Raw genomic sequence first — 15,702 nt, 5'->3', positions numbered from 1 at the left:
GAAAGTTGCACACGCGGGAACACTTCCTTCAACCAAATAATGTTAATACCAGGCCAGAAGTTGGTCCAAGCTCAAGTGAGAGTCATTCCTCATATAGGTTAGATTCCCAGTCATCGCCCCAGCACCATCCACGCTAAGGGTGTGTGGGTTGGTGTGTGTGCACACATGTGGGCATGTTTCTCTCCAAGGTTAAGAGCTCTACATGGCCTTAACTTATGGCTTCTTCTTTCATCGTATTGTTCAGTATACTGTATTTACATTAACAAAATCAGGTGGTTCTTGGTGGGCCACAGGAACTCAGTGGCAAAGTTCTTGCCTAATATGCTGGAGACCTGGGTTCGATTCCCAGAGCCTGTCCATGCCAAAAAAAAAAAAAAAATCAGGCAGTCCTCTCAGAAAAACCACTTGGTACATCATTTTCAGGGTAAGTTTGATGAAAACACATAGTAGCTTTTTCTTTCCTAATATATTATTATGAAAATGCTGTTTGCATGGAAAGGAACGTGAGAAGCCATTCCTGCCTAGGAGTGAACATGGGCAGATCAGAGCCCAGTAAGTATGGCTGGGGGAGCTGGCCAGGCCTGGGGGCCCCAAATACCAGGAAGCCTTCCTGCTGCAGGAGAGCTAGGCAGGAGTGGACAATAGGAGAGTTCCCGTAACTTCAGGAGAAGATTAGTGCTCACCAATCCTGCCCACAATAAGGTCTTGGACCTCCAAGGCCTCCAGATCTAATTTCCTGCATATTTTCACAAAGATTAATTCTAAAGTGGGTCCATATCATGGAGAAATAGGCTGGATACAGATTTGGGGGGTGGGGGTTCCACAAAGTCAAGGGCATCAGTGGGCCATTGAGACAGCATTAACCCTCATCATGGGCTGGGTCCCTGGCCAAGTGCCCTGCATGGATTTCTTCACTGTCCACAGCAACCTCCTCCATCAGGGAAGTGCCACCATCTCTATTATTGAAGGTAAGTCAGCTGGGGCTGGAGATGCTACTTTACTCAACCAAGTTCACACAGGAAATAAGAGGCTGAGCCAGTGGAGAATCCCAAGTCTACTGGTGACCAAAGGCCTCTCAATGGCCTCTCAAAGTAAACAGAGGCAGGGGATGGGAAACCAGGTGAAGAAGACTGGAAACCTTCAGGGATGGAGATCTGAGTATCTCTCTATCTCAAAAGCATGCCCCCATTAACCTACCCCAGTGTGGTTGGATATAAGCTCCTTGGAGGACATGTGGGATTGCAGAGGTGGCCTCAGGAGACAGTGTGGGTACTGAAGGCCAGCTTGGCCAACTTGCATGCCTGATGATTGGGCACAGGAGCAGCTTTCAAGCGACGAGCAAGTGGCTGTGTTCCAGGTCCAGTCACGGATCCCAGTTCACACTTTCTGCACATTAACCCTGGCAAAGAGTTGCTGAGGCATCCAAGATAGCAATCATGGTAGCCAGCTGCACAGCAACTTCTCTGTGCCAGGTACTTTACAGGCATCTATTTCCTTCAGTCAACAATCCTAGGAGGCAGATACTATGATTAGCCCCAAATTAAAAAGGGGGAAATTGAAACACAGAGATTCTCTAACTTTCCCAAGGTAGCAGAGCTGGTTAGTAATAGAGGTCCAAACTGGGTACCAAAGTCTACTAAGCTTAGCATTCCTCCTTATAACAAGAATTACTCTGAGCTTTGTCATGCCTAGTAAATATCCACCAAAGCCTACACGTGCCGGAGCCAGTGTTGAGCAGGGAAAACAAACATTCTGAGGTCAGGCCTACCTTTCAGGATCTCATGTCTCCAAGGCAGACATCTAAAAGATAAATGGAGGGGAGGCTCTCTGAAAGCTCTCAGGGCATTATGAGCGCACATCATAGGGACACCCAGTGCCACCTCTGGGAGTCAGGGAAGGTTTCTTGGAGTAATAATGCCTGAACGACATCTCAAAAATCAAGCAGAACCTAATCAGCCAGAGAGCCGATGGAACACCAAATTTTAATTCTTCTAAAGCTTTTAAGCTCTAGCTCGTGCCAAGTCAAATCCCCAGGAAGCTCCAAGTGTGGATGATATCATTTTGGCTTCCTACAAAAAAACTCACACTGAACTAGAATATCACACTGTTTATGCCTCTGGCATTTATCCAGGGCTGGTATAAGCCACAGCCATGTGAATCACATTTACATTGTTTGTAAAACTGCTAGCAAAGACACTATCCATTATGTTAGTCTATGCCCCTTATTCAGAGATTCATGTGATAAATTCCTCCCAAACCACAGAAGTAAAAAAAAAATAGAAGCCTCTCTTCCAGCAGACTAGTGTTCTACTTTGCAGTAAGCATTGAGAGTGATGCCTTCCACCTATTGCCTTACCTACCAGGAAGCTCAGCACTGAGGCCAGTGCTAATAGTTTCTCTTAGCCTATGTTTTCTAGCATAAGGATCCCTTTGTCCTTGGTTATTTGATGCTTAATATTTTAACCTTACTTTAATGGATTGATGGACTTCCAATGATTAGTACCCCTGTGACACAATGCACCCCAAGGAAATACCCCTGCTCCCCGGGCTTATTTATTCCTCTGATTTGCCATTATGTTCCATCTTCAAAACCTGAGTTTTACGGGATGAGGCAAGACCATAAAAGGTCCATGGGCCAAAACTGCTGTATCTGCTGCCTGCGGCGTCTGTGCTATGGCATTTCTTCCTGAAGTAGAAGAAAGGGTTGTCCTTTGTGCCTTTCCCGGGTGGACCTCCTCTCTCCAGGACTTCAGGAAAGCTCTGAAGACATGTTCCTGAGGAACTGCAAACATCAGGGTCAGCTGCCGAAAAGAATTCAAGATAATTCTGGGGAGTGGGGAGGCATGGCCATCTTTCAGAACAGGTGTGTGCCAAGTACGTGTATGTGTGTGTGTCCCCAGACCCACCCTCTTTCAGATGCTCCTACTCCACGTGACCAGTGCGCTCCCCTCCTCTCCCACAAAAAGAGGTTGCTATGCATAGTTAAAAAAAGATGGTGCGTTTGAATCACCTGGCATCTAGAAGGCATTGAATAAAGGTTATCAACTTACTTATTCTTTCCAGGCCAGACTGCAACTCCATGATGGCAAAGTCTGTGTCTGTCCTTATTTGTTGTAACCCCCAGCACTAATGCAAATCCTGGTCCTCCAGAGGTACTGATATCTCAGTGCTTATAATTCAATACTCACTCAAGAAATGGGCACGAATAAACCATGAGAACAAACAACAGACCTGACCAAACGACGTGACATAGAGCCAAGTTACTATCCCTCTTACTCAGCTGTACAAAGGTAACACAGCTTCTTTATTTTTTAGAACCTTCCACTCCCCACCTGGGACACTAGGAGAGCAAGTTGTCAACAGGTTTGTTGTGTCTCAACCACTTTGGGTTTGGTCAGTCTCTAGATAGCCTCCTTTCCCCCCTGCTCCTTCTCATAGTGGTATCTCAGTGCACAATGGGGGTTTTATGACCTAGTGGTGGCCTGGTGGGGACTCAGAGCTGAGCACTGTCCTCAATGAAGTTGGCTGCATCTAGTCTGGTGCTTCACCACAGGCAGGACCTCCAGACCCTCACCCAGCGAAGAAACCAACCACCAACCCTCGTCTCACTGGTGGGGTTGCTGGTTGGTTTCTTGGCTGGGTGAGGGCCTGGAGGTCCTGCCTGGCTGAACTGGTGACACAAGACCCTCTCTAATTTCTGCCATATCCTCCCATTGACTACAGCTAAAGGAGTTTCCTACAGTCTCCATAGGAAGAGCCTGTCAACCTTCTAGTGTTTTGCACCCAGCCATCTTCTGCCTACTTAACATGCCTCCTGGCCTGGGAATGGAGGGATGGATCAATGGACAGACCAAAGAAGGGGATTGGAACACAAAAGATAAGGCATTCATCTATGTTTCTTGTGTTATATGCATCTACTTCTCAAGGGACTGTCCCTTATCCATCCACCTCCTAAATTCTAGGACTGTGCTGGGCACTGAGTAGGACCACAGAGGCCTGTTAAATGGAAGTGAACTGCAAAGAATTAAACGCAACTGAAATTATCTGAATTGAAAATGAATCATTCCCTGTTTCCAAATTTACGCTAAGGATCGAATTTATGCTAAGTACTCCAGCCTGAAAGAAAAACCTGACTTGCAATACTTTTATTGTGTGATTTTAGTGCTCAATTTAAACAATAATTTGGTGAAAAGACAGTGAGTTTTAAATGGCACTATTAAAATCACCTTTTTCACTGTTTGAAGATTAGTTTAAAAAGTTATTAAATTTTAATGCACATTTATTTTTTCCAAGCAAAAGAGTTTTATTTGATAAATGCAAACAATACTTTGATTTCCAAGATGCAGCCATTCCCCAACTTCACTTATGTTATCCCAGAGCAGATCTAGAGAGCAACTTTCAAAAGATGCCACCAAGTAAACCCTCAGTCTTGGGGCTTTTTCATATGAAACATATCCCTGCAAAGGATAGCCTGTCTACTTAAATTTAGGCTCAAGAGTCACCTCCAGACAACCTCTTTTGTTGCTCAGATGTGGCCTCTCCCTCAGCCAACATCCCTGGCCTGGCAACATGGGACAGAATTCCTACAATAAGCTGGGACTCAGCATCAAGGGATTGAGAAAATCTGAACTGAAAGGGGGAAGAGAGAAATGAGACAAAATAAAGAGTCAGTGGCTGAGAGATTTCAAATAAAGTTGAGAGGTTATCCTAGAGGTTATTCTTACACATTATAAAGATAACCCCTTTTTAGTTTAAGGTGCATTAGAGAGGCTAGAGAGAAGTGCCTGAAACTGCAGAGCTGTGTTCCAGTAGCCAGGTTTCTTTAAGATGATTGCATAATGATATAGCTTTCACAAGTGACTGTGATTGTGAAAACCTTGTTCTGATGCCCCTCTTATCTATAACATAGACAGATGAGTAAAAAAAAATATGGATTAAAAGTAAATAAATTAATAGGGGAACAAATTTTAAAATAAATTGGGTAGAGGGAAATACTAGTGGTCAATGAGAGTGATGGGTAAGGGGTACAGTATATATGAGTTTCTTCTTTTTTCCTTTTATTTTTTTTTTCTGGAGTGATGTAAATGTTCTGAGAAATGATCATGGTGATGAAAATGCAACTATGTGATGATATTGTGAGCCACTGATTGCACACCAAGTATGGAATGTTCATATGTTAAGAATGTTCATGTTGTATGATGATTGATTTCATTTAAAAATTTTTTTAAAAAAGGATGCCACCAAGCCCTTTCCCTGGTGTGTTTAACTCTCAAGCACTCATTCAGTCTATTCTCTCTTGTTTTAGACCAGTGGGCCTCTACCCTGCACACCTGATTCACCTGAGAAGGTTTTAAAAATATGTGTGTCCAGGTCCTACCCTCAGCATTTCTGATCTCATATGCCTAGTGGAGCCCAAGCAAACATCCACACATTCAGAGAGGACTAACAATTATAAAGATAGAGACAAACTGAGAGCAACAAGGAACGAAGACCACCCAATCTGATGAGAAGGAAAAGAGTTGTAAATGCTACCAAAAATTTTAAAATTAAAAAAAAAAGCACAGATGTTAGATGTCATTTGCCATAGGGACAAAAAATAGAATGTTCTCTTTAGGCACCAGGAAACTAATATTGATCTTCAAAATACTGAACTGTATCACCAAAAAAAAAAAAAAAAGGATTGTTTATCTTTGTATCCAGCAAATCATTTGTGGTGAGGCTCTAGACCCACTCCTTTTCTCAGCTCAACTTTTCTTACCTTCTCACAGCTCAACTTTTCTTACTTTCTGTGTGGCTTCAGCCCTGTGCTTGACATGAGTGTATCGTGACCCATGATTCAGCTGAGTCAATTCAAAATCTAAGCTGGGTCTGCCTTCCATCATCCTCTCCCTCTATATTATGCAGATAAAGTAGGTTTTGTTGGGTCCCTGACATGGGCTGAGATTTTCTTACTATTGGTTTATAGAAAAGACACTATGTGTATACGTTCTCTATTGCTTCTATAACAAGTTACCACAAGGTGAGCAGTTTAAACAACACTAATGTATTATCTTACAGTTACATAAGTTAGAAATTAGATGTGGGCCTCACTGGGCTAAAATCAAGGTGTTGGCAGAGCTGCAGTCCTTTCTGGAAGCTCTGGGATAGGATCCATTTCCAATTTCTAGAAGCTGCTGGGAGAACTGGATCTCCATTTACAAAAATGAAAGGAGAACCCCTACCTCACACCTTATACAAAAGTCAACTCAAAATGGGTCCAACACCTAATTATAAGAGCCAGAGCTATCTAACTCCTTGAAGAAAATGTGGGGATGCATCACCAGGACCTTGTGTTAGGTGATGGTTTCTTAGACTGTACACCCAAAGCACAAGCAACAACAACAAAAAATACATAAATGGGGCCTCATCAAACTCCCTCCATCTTCAAAGCCAGCTACATTGTATCTCTCTGTGCCTTTTTTCAGTAGTCACATCAGCCACTGAGTCTTCTTTCTGCCTCCCTCTTCCACTTCTAAGGATCCTGTGAGTGCACCGGACCCAGCCAAATAATCCAGGATAATCTCCTTATTTTAAGATAAACTGATGAACAGCCTTAGTTCCACCCACAACTTTAATTCCTCTTTGTCACATAAACTGAAATGTCCACAGATTCTGAAAACTCGGATGGGGGCATCTATGGGGCCATTACTTTGTCTCCTGTACAACCCTCTGGGATGGAGTAGCAACCTGGCAGAGGAATTTGACTCCCATATTAATTTCTTAATTGAACCTGAATGCCTTGAAATGGGCCGTGTCCTTTCTGGGGCCCAGTCCCTACCACTCTCTGTTGTCTGTACTCAGCCCTTTCCCCTTCCTTACATGCTCTGCTGTCCCATGAAGGCACTTGAGTTTGCTACCCCAGGTCCAGTGTCTCTTCAAGAGGGCCAGCATTTTAAGCTTCAGTTCTCTACTTAGGAAACCAAGCCCATAAGAGTGATTTTGTAACCCAAACCCAAAAGCTCCTGGCACCATGCCCTCTGCAGTCTTGCCCAAAGCTATTGGGATGATCAATGAATGCAGATTCTGGGAAACACACCCGATGTGGCTTCTGAATAAAAGACTGGAGAAGCATTCATTTCATTGCTGTCTGGGTAACTTACAGCTACGTATATATTGCTGGAATGATTTATCTGAATTTTATAGACCCTAGACTTCTCTCAGCTGAAACTCAGTTACTGCTTCCACAGTAACTCATTGGATTGATTGGTCTAAATTTAAAGGGGCGCTGGAGAACTCTGGCTGCCTGAATGGTTTAAATCTTGTCCCCTATAGAGGGTAGTGTTATACTCTGGATAATAGGTGGAAAAGTAAAAAGATGGAGCCAGAGCCCAGCTGGGGAAGGGCTGGAGACTCGGGCAGAGGCTCAGGATGTGGAATGGAAGAGCTTTGGAACTAGAGCTTCCTCAGAAGGGCTGTTATAAACCAAGACAGACCAAGGCAGGAACCCTTGCAAGGCAAGGTCTCAGCAGTAGAAAATAATATTTATTGAGGGCCCACCACATGTGAGATACTTTTCATCAACCGATGACATGTATTCTTCTGACCTTAACAATCAGAAAAACATGCTTTCAAATCCCAGCTAGCCAGTATGGTGTTCTTGGGCAAATTACTTAACCTTTCTGACTCTCAATTTTCTAATCTGTATTTTGAAATGATAGCATATACCTCACAGGGCACGCACCTTTTAAAGTATGTTTTCAAAGCATGATAAAAATGCTAACAGCATTAAAAAGAAAAAGTGATGACAAAACCAGATGCAAAAACAAGAGATATAATCTGAATATATAGATAAATTCTTTGAATATATATGGATATTTACATAGATGAAAGAAAATAAGTAAAAATATTAACAATGGCTATTTCCTTAATTTTTAAATGGACTTTTTATATTTTCCAAATTTTCTACAGTGAGCATGACATGCTTTGAAATATTTTACTAGATCTGCATTTTTATTTCAAAAGTGATCCATGTTCAGTATAGGAAATTAAACTTTGTTACCTCTGGGAACAGCTTGTTGTGAATCCTTCCAGATGTTTTTCTATGCATATCTACATATATAGGTAGAGCACATTAATTTTATAGCCCACAGATTCAGGTGTGCAATATAGGGCACCTTTAGTTTTCTGCAATTGAATTACATTTCTATCTGGAGCCCCCATTCCATCTAATTTAATTTTAAGCTATTGAGAGTAAACTCAAGGCAAGTAAGAATTTTCTCAGTGAAATAAGGGTTTCCTTGGTGGAGTTAATTTCTTCCACTCCTTCTTCTGGAGCTGGAATTGCAGCTCCATTCTAGAAGGGCTTTTGTGGTATTGGGGTAGGGAGGTAAGTGGGGCCATCTGGCCCTCACTTATAGTCTATGAGAGTTTGGGTTGAAGTATACTTTTCCCCTCCCCTTGGTCTGCAGGAGCCTTCCCAGGTGACAGACTCCCCAGGCATCCAAAGTTCCTAAATTTATTTATCAGTCCATGCTGCTCACTCTGGAGCATGCCTTTGGACAGTGGAGTCTCTTCAGGTTCAATAGCCTTGGGCCCCCCGATTTCTCAAAGCCCATTTAAAGGGGGCATGCAGAAAATGTCTGGATGTTCTCCCAAGCTTCCCTGGGAGGGGTCGTCTCAGGCTCTCTCTGCCTAGACTTGCCCCGTATTGCCCCACAATTTCTACTCTTCTGATGCTGTCCCCAGCAGTCTCAGGGGACACACGTGAGGGTCTCCACCTCCAAAGCATTCATGTGGGGTCTCCTGGACTCTCGCTTCTCCAACTTCCTGGGGCCTATAACTCAGACTTCCTTTCCCCACTCTGAGAGGGGTTCCAAGATGCAGAGCCCTTCTAAGATGCTCACCCTGCCTTCTGAGGACCCCCTCCTCTCAGATCCTTTCCTTTCCCTCAATGGTACTATCTTGACCTCCTCTGGCTAGGTTCTGTTTCTCTGGGGCTGGAGCTGATGGCATAAACTTGAGCCAGCTGCTCTCGGGACTCATCCTTGGAGACTAAGAAAGCCTTCACCTCAAACCAGCATCTCTATCATAGCTTATAAAAATCTATTTTGAAATTCCAAAGCTGGGAACTAACTCTGGTTCTGCACTCTCACGTTGTAAACTAGAGATCCTTTTCTTTTTTCCTTACAGCAGAAGCAAGAAATGATGTAAGGTAGGTTAGGGGATAGTTAGGCATCGAAAGATCAGAAAAACATCTGTTAATATTCAAAACTAGGGCGGGCCATGATGGTTCAGCAGGCAGAATTCTCGCCTGCCATGCCAGAGACCCAGGTTCAGTTCCTGGTGCCTGCCCATGCAAAAAAAAAAATTCAAGACTATTAATTTACTGTCTATGTGTATTTAGGGTGTGAAATATAGATTCACAGCTGATGAACCATGTAACAGTGAGCTCATACCACACATACTTTCTACCGTGGCCTTTTGTTGACTCAAAACTATGTCTTGGAGCTATTGGGCAAATACATTCCTTATGAAAGTCAAATGGTATTCTATTATTCTATTTGATTATCTAATCCTCTATTTCAAAAATAGAGATTGTTTTCAATTTTTCACTTTCATAATGCAGTCATGAACATTCTTGTCAATATTTCTTGCTCACTCAAACTACTGCTGCAGTATCAAATCCTGGAGGTGAAATTGCTGTATCAAAGGATATTGCCAAATAGCACCTCCCACCAACAAAATACATGTAGCAACTTGAAATATAGCAAAAATAGCTTTTTAATCCCATGGAGAAAGGATGCTTCATTTAACAAATGTATTTAATAAGCAAGGCTTGAATAAATATATATGATCTATATGAAAAAAACTAAATGCCAGATAGATTAAAGTTCTAAACAGAAACAGTAAAATAGTTCAAATATGCGGGAAAAATATAAAAAAACATGAGCTTTACATCACTTTGGAATAAAGAAGAGCTTCTTAAGCCAGACCATTTTCAATACAGTAAAAGATACGATAAAGACAAAAGATAAATGTAAGATTAGAGAAAATATGTGCAATGTATGTGATAAGCAAGTAGTTAATATCACTCAGTAAAAGAGCTCCTTTAGAATTGATGAGGGGAAAAAAAACAGACAAAGGATACAAAAAGCAAAGCAGAGAAGAAATTTTTAAAGCTAAGGCATTAAAAAAAAAGCAAAAACAGCCATACAATTTACAGCTCCCACCCACCCACCGCCCTTCCTTCAGAAGGTGGAATCTATTTCTCCACCCCTCAAGTCTGGACTGACTGTGCGGCTTGCTTCCATCCATGGGAAACTAACAAATACAATGTTTAAGCAGAAACTTGCAAAGACCCTGGCTTTGTGGCTGGCACTCTCTGGCTCCTTATAGGAGCCCTGCCATAGCTCCCCTGTGCACAGGCCCAGGCTAGTGAATGGAAGCATCCCCACCCACCTACCCACATCCCCAGTCACCTCCTTCACCCTGACAATAGCCCCCCACAACCACCAGCACCACTTAACGGACCAGTAGCTGACAGCAGACCCCTGAGAGGCTGAGCCCACGTCAACAGCAGAAGTTGAGCCCAGCCCAAACTAATGACCCATAAGATCGTGAGCTAAATAAATGGTCGTTATTTTAGACCACTAAGTTTGGGGGTAGCTTGTTATGCAGCAAAAGCTAACTGATACAGCTAAGAAACAAATTAAAATATGCCCAAACTCACAGGCAGCAAATGTAAACAGAACATCATTTTTTACCCATCAAGTTGTCAAAAATGAACAAGAGTGATAACTTCAGTTCAAGCCAAGATAGGAAGAAATGGATATTCTCATTCATTGCTGACAGGAGTGAAAATTGCTGCAAACTTCTTGGAGAAGTAACATAACAATACCTATTAAAATAAATATACTCTTTGCTTCTACAACTCTACTATGGGGAATTTATCTTACAGAAATAAAAATGCATAAGGATATTTATTGCACCATTATCTGTATTAAGAGGAGACAAAAGAAGAGAAAGAGGGAGAGAAGGAAGACAGAAGACAAGAAAGAAGAAAAGGAAAGAAGCCCTAGGGAAAATATATATCATTCAATAGGGAATTGTTAGGAAAATGCTTATACACAAAGGGCTAAAAATATTAAAGGGATAAATTAGAGCTGTATCTACTAATATGGAAGGATGAATATGATTTACTGTTGGAATTTCTTAAAGCAAGTTACAATGTAATCAATATAGTATGAATCCATTTTTCCAAAATACTTTTTTAAATGATTCATGTACATATATTTTTAGCAGGATACGGATGTGTTTTCATTTCAATACAATTCTTTTTTTTCCACTGACCCTCCTAAGGACATGAAAGTAATGGATGCCATAGCAGATGAGAGAAACAGGTTAATTCATGACTTCTGAGTTTCCAAAGCTGAGGTCCTAGTCTAAACCTCTGCTAGTGTGCTGGTTTGAAAAGATGTATGTACCCTAGAAAAGCCATGTTTTAATCTTAATCCCATTTTGTAAAGGTAGCCATTTCTTCTAATCCCTATTCAATAGTGTATATTTGAAACTGTAATTAGATCATCTCCCTGGAAATGTGATTTAATCAAGAGCAGTTGTTATGCTGGATTAGTTGGAGGCGTGTCTCCACCCATTTGGGTGGGTCTTGATTACTTTACTGGAATCCTATAAAAGAGGAAACATTTTGGAGAAAGAAAGATTCAGAGAGAGAAGAGCAGAACGACATAGCCACGAGAAGCAGAGTCCACCAGCCAGCAACCTTTGGAGATAAAGAAGGAAAATGCCTCCCGGGAAGCTTCATGAAACAGGAAGCCAGGAGAGAAAGCTAGCAGATGATGCCATGTTCGCCACTTGCCTTTCCAGGTGAGAGAGAAACTCTGACCATGTTCACCATATGCCTTCTCACTTGAGAGAGAAACCCTGAACTTCATTGGCCTTCTTGAACCAAAGTATCTTTCTCTGGATGCCTTTGATTGGACATTTCTATAGACTTGTTTCAATCGGGACAATTTCTTGGCCTTAAAACCTTAAACTAGCAACTTATTAAATTCCCCTTTTAAAAGCCATTCCATTTCTGGTATATTGCATTCCAGCAGCTAGCAAACTAGGACATCTACTAAAAATTCTGAAGCATACACCTAGCAGTAAAACCTTTGAAGCAAGTGTGCCATTATATGTATACTTAGAATTTTAAAAATTGTGCACATGAATTTCTATGGATTATAAAATGCATATAAAATATGAATGTTAAAAAGAGAGCCAGAGAGGAAATAAGTTATTTCATTTTATTAATTGATGGTATAAAATCTTGTGGCTGTTACTAAAACCATGCACTGGCAGGCATAAGCAAGTTTTACTTACAGCCATGTGACTGAAAACACTTGATTAAAACAAAAACAACTTTGTTTAACCCTTTGTAAGAAAGTAATTCAAAGAGGTCTGGACCAAGTTCAGTTTATTTCACTATTTGATTTTAATGGTTTAGCGGAAACTCTCAAAATTTCTGATGTCCAAATTGCAGAAGTTCACCACTGGTGACATTACTTTCTAAATCTCAGCCACCAAAGGTTTTGTTAAAAATTTGGCTGATCTGGCGGGCCGCGGTGGCTCAGCGGGCAAAGGGCTTGCCTGCTATGCCGGAGGACCTCGGTTCGATTCCCGGCCCCAGCCCATGTAACAAAAAACGGAAAAACAAAATACAATAAAACAAGAAAATGTTTAAAAATGTTTCCCTTTCTTCCTTCCTTCCTTCCTTCTATCCTTCCTTCCTTCTCTCTGTCTTTCCTTTAAAAAAAAAAAAAAAAAAAAAAAAATTTGGCTGATCTAATTCCATCTTCACAGATGTTAATCATTTCTTCCTGCAAAGAATTCCAAACACACTGAAATTTCATGTTTTTAGGAAGTCATTTCAAAGCACCCTGAAATTCTTCACTCTGGAAGAATTTTATGTGGATTACAAAATTATTTACCAGGTTTTTTCTTGAGTTTGCATAAATAAGAGGGTTTTATTATGATTATTTCTGGTTGACATATGTCATTTTCAGCAGCAACAATAAAATAATAATAGGAATACTTCCAAACATCCATTTTCAAAATGCTGTCTTAAAAGCAAGAGTTTCTTTCAAAAAGCAGATGACTTTCTCATTCACTGTTAAAACAGCATCTTACATCAAAGGGGCAGATTAAATATGTTTAATTTCCAAAAAATATCTGCCAGGGAGCATTCAACAGCTAGTGGCCTGTCATCACAGGAAAGGTCAACAAACTTGAAATGTCTTTTAGAAGAAGAAAAAAATCTCTTCATATTGAGTTCCAAGAGTCTTTTTTTTTTTTTTGTATGCTGTATGGTGGGGTCACACATTTCATTATTTTTTCATGTGAGTATCCCATTATTGCAGTACCATTTTGTGAATTTTTTTTGTTTGGTTGGTTTACTTGTTTGCTTTTGTTTGTTTTTTGGGAAGTGCACGGACCGGGAATCAAACCCGGGTCTCCTACATGGAAGGGGAGGATTCTGCCACCGAGCTACCCTTGCACCACTCCAGGAGGCTTTTAAGCACTTTGCCACAAGCCCAGCAGTGAAGCTCGGGGTTATGCAAAAGATTTTCAAGATCCCATGCATTCCCAGGTATTGCACAGATTCCACCATTTAAAGCTCTTGTTCCTATAGACGACCTCTCATGGCGAGCTATCTGCGTGTGCTGCAGAACCCTGAAAGGCAGGCCACCACAGCAAACCTCTCCCTACCAAAAAGGCTGAGCATAAAAGTGTCAGTATCTGAGGATGGGGGACTGCTTCTTGGGGAGGATCTGACACTCCCTTCACCAGTCTGCTGCATTCTGGGAAGGTATGGGTGAACATCAGCAGGGACTTCTTGATGGGGAATGGGCTAGAGGCCTGGGTCTGGATGTGGAAGGCTGTGACCCCATCTTGGTTGCACTGCCCCCCTTGGACTGCACCTGCTGAGGCTGCTTACGGGAAGCTGGAGGCAGGCCCAGAGGACCCGGCAGCTCTGAAAGCCCCTCTATGCACGGGTGGCTTGGCCGAAACTAGCCCCAGGGACCAGAGCAGATGCTGCCATTGATGAGTGCTAAGAGCCAGGCAATCAGCTACGAGCAGATCCATTCGTCTGGACCTTTCCCCTCGAATTCACACTGGTCTCAGCAGGAGGGCTTTGGGGAACGTGTTGCCACCTGCTCCCCACCCTGATGGTTCCTGATAGGCACCATCTCCAGCTGCCTTTCTTCAGGAATCAGAGCCCTAAGCCGAGCATCTCCACAGAGCCTGGGAGAGCTCAGCCCTCCTAAGTCAAACCACCCTCCATCCCAACTGCCCAGTCTCCAGGCACCGCCTTCTCCAAACATTCTTTCATGGACCAGACCACAGCTTGGCAAGGCCATCTCTAAAAGTCATGAGCCCATTGGACAAGGCAAGGAACCAAGGCTCCAAAGGGTGAAGACACCCCAAGGCCCCCAGGTGGCAGGGCCAGAACTAGTCCCCATGACTTCTAGGCCCCAGTCCCTACTGCCACAGGGGCGACCACAGACAAATCCCTATATAAGCCCTCTGATTCTCACTCACCCCAGCTGAGGGGGAAAAGACTGGCTTGCCACTGTGGTATTTTTAAAAATTTTTACAATAAAATAATTTCAAACTTGCAGGACAGTTGCAAAAATAATTAAAAACCATACAAAGAACTCCAAAAGAGCACACCCCAGATACCCAGATCCACCAGCTTTTAATAGTTTGCCACATTTGCCATGTCATTCTATCTATTATCTATCTAGTTATCTATCTACTAAACACATGAGAGTCAATGCATACATCATGCTTCTTAAGTATTTAATACTCCCATGTCTATTTCCCAAGAACAAGGAAAGTCACTTACATAAACCCCTTGTGTAGAACCATCAAGTTCAAGACATTTAACATTGCTATAAAGGAGATGGTCTATATTTCAATTTTTTCATATGTTCCAATGATGTCCTTTTGACAGTTTTTTCCTTCATTAATAGATCCTGTTCAGGACCATGTATTGCATTTAATTGTCATTATCTCTTTGGCCACTCGTTTGTTAAATTGTGGAAACACACATACATCATAAACTTTCCCATCACAACCACTCCCAAGCACACCATTCAGTGATGTGGATCACACTCAGAGTGCTGCCCTACCTCACTGCCATCCATCACCAGAACATTCCCATTATGCATTCCCTGCCCATTCTCCTCCCACCCCTGGAAACCTGTGCTCTACTTTCTATCTATGAATTTGCAGGTTGTAGCTATTTCATAGTCGTGGTATCATACAATGTCTGTCCTTTTGTGTGACTTACTTCACGCAACATGTTTATCTTCAAGGTTCATCCATGTAGTTGCATGGATCAGAACTCCATTCCTTTGTAAGGCTAAGTGCTATTCCAGTGTATAGAGGAACCATGCTTTGTGCATCCGGTCATCTGCTGATGGACACTAGGGGTGCGTCCACCTTCTGCCTATTGAAATAATGCTGCTATAAACAATGGGATATACATATCTGTCCCAGTCCCTGCTTTCAATTCTTTAGTGCATATAGCTAGAAGTGGGATTGCTGGGTCATATGATAGGTCTAAGTTTAACTTTTTGAGGAAGTGCCAAACTGTTTTCTACAGTGGCTGCGCCACCATTTTACATTCCAGAGTGCCTTTGCTTTTTTCATAATAAC

The 15,702-nt window shown here is 42.1% G+C and overlaps 1 protein-coding gene and 1 long non-coding RNA gene across 4 annotated transcripts in view; both read right to left on the bottom strand.

Annotated features, from left to right (window-relative positions):
* The window catches only part of GRID1 (glutamate ionotropic receptor delta type subunit 1), a 729,341-nt gene that overhangs the window by 315,021 nt on the left and 398,618 nt on the right, over positions 1-15,702 (bottom strand). The gene's annotated exons all lie outside the window — the stretch shown is intronic.
* LOC143653583 (uncharacterized) lies at positions 2,537-3,525 on the bottom strand. 2 transcript variants are annotated; one of them, XR_013161380.1, is made up of 2 exons: positions 3,051-3,525; positions 2,537-2,801 (listed from the first exon to the last, which is right to left on the bottom strand). It is a non-coding gene; the product is annotated as an uncharacterized LOC143653583 (long non-coding RNA). The 2 variants fall into 2 exon arrangements; XR_013161381.1 differs by having other exon boundaries at positions 2,537-2,782.

The sequence above is a fragment of the Tamandua tetradactyla genome, chromosome 13 (assembly GCF_023851605.1).
Source record: "Tamandua tetradactyla isolate mTamTet1 chromosome 13, mTamTet1.pri, whole genome shotgun sequence".
NCBI lineage: Eukaryota > Metazoa > Chordata > Mammalia > Pilosa > Myrmecophagidae > Tamandua > Tamandua tetradactyla.
The sequence above is the reverse complement of the archived record's forward strand: the minus strand, read 5'-3'. Positions and strand labels throughout refer to the sequence as shown.